At 37.7% G+C, this 1,151-nt stretch overlaps 1 long non-coding RNA gene across 1 annotated transcript in view; it reads right to left on the reverse strand.

Moving 5' to 3' along the window:
* Nucleotides 1–805: 805 nt before the first annotated feature.
* Nucleotides 806–1,151, reverse strand: part of LOC111978939 (uncharacterized) — a 5,452-nt gene continuing 5,106 nt past the window's right edge. The window contains exon 3 of the long non-coding RNA XR_002879253.2: nt 806–1,151. This exon is cut by the window's right edge and continues 1,550 nt beyond it. This is a non-coding gene — a long non-coding RNA (uncharacterized lncRNA).

The following is a 1,151-nucleotide window of genomic DNA, read 5'->3' on the forward strand; positions in this document are numbered from 1 at the left end:
ATTGTTTGAACACTTTCAGGTGTTTTCATTCCCTCTCTCCTTTCTTTCTTTGTCCAAAATGGGTCTGAAGAGAAGCAGAGAAGCAGCGTGGCGATGTGAAAGCAGGGTAATTGTGTCTTGGATGGAATAAGAGAGGCCTGCTGAGTGAAGAGTGGGGGGATGTGGCACTCCCTGCTCAATCCAAGCCATCTCCAAAAACCCTGAGTACAGATTGCCTCTGAAATGGATTTCTTTGACAGACAGCTCTATATCTTTGACGAGTGGATGATCTATCTGGTGTATGATTTAAATGTGGTGTGTTACACTTTGTCATTATCAAAGCCTGTGTGTTAGAAAGTCTCTGTATTCTTCCATTTGCAATGCATTGTTAAAGCTAGCTAGGCATAACTAACCTTTTTAAAATGACAACACATCTTAGTTGACAAATTAGGGTTCTGGTTCTACGACCAATAGTTGATGTGTAAACACACACAAAATACAGCCCAAGTCTTTATCTTTGCCTGGCCACCGCAGAGGGAATCCTGCCTTGCTAATCGAGAGGAATTGTCTATTGATTAAGGGGAGCTTAGTTGTGGAGAGGACATTATTCTCCTGGAGGAGAGAAGAGGACATTCAGAGTCAGACAATTAGAGGGGAATGGAATAATTGAAGAGTAAACATTGAAGTGTCCAGGGATCAGATTGAGACGTACACTCCAAAGGCATTGCAATTAAGATTGAATAAATATCCTCTAATTTGTTTGGTGTTATAGAGATTTAAAAAAATTATGGACATGATTAACATAATAAAATCACATAAGCTGTCACATATTTCAAATTGTTTGTTTATTGTTTGTCATATTGTTTTCGATCCATAAGATTTTACAGATTGTCTGGGGTTTCAACATGTCACAAAAAATATATATAATCAATTAATCAATGTCTGATTAAAAATGTCTGATWAGAAAATGATGTTCAAAATGTCATAAACTGAATGAACAGACTGTCAAAAGCATGCCCATTTGAACTGCAAAACACACTGCCTGACTAACAGTGTAGATTCATAAATAGTGCTGCTAAAGTAATGCTCCTTATAAAACAGTTACAAAAAAACAACTTAATTGAGTTAATTGTCTGACTGTCAGCTACAGGGCTCCCCTAGTGGTAGGATCC

Source organism: Salvelinus sp. IW2-2015, linkage group LG19, assembly GCF_002910315.2.
Source record: "Salvelinus sp. IW2-2015 linkage group LG19, ASM291031v2, whole genome shotgun sequence".
NCBI lineage: Eukaryota > Metazoa > Chordata > Actinopteri > Salmoniformes > Salmonidae > Salvelinus > Salvelinus sp. IW2-2015.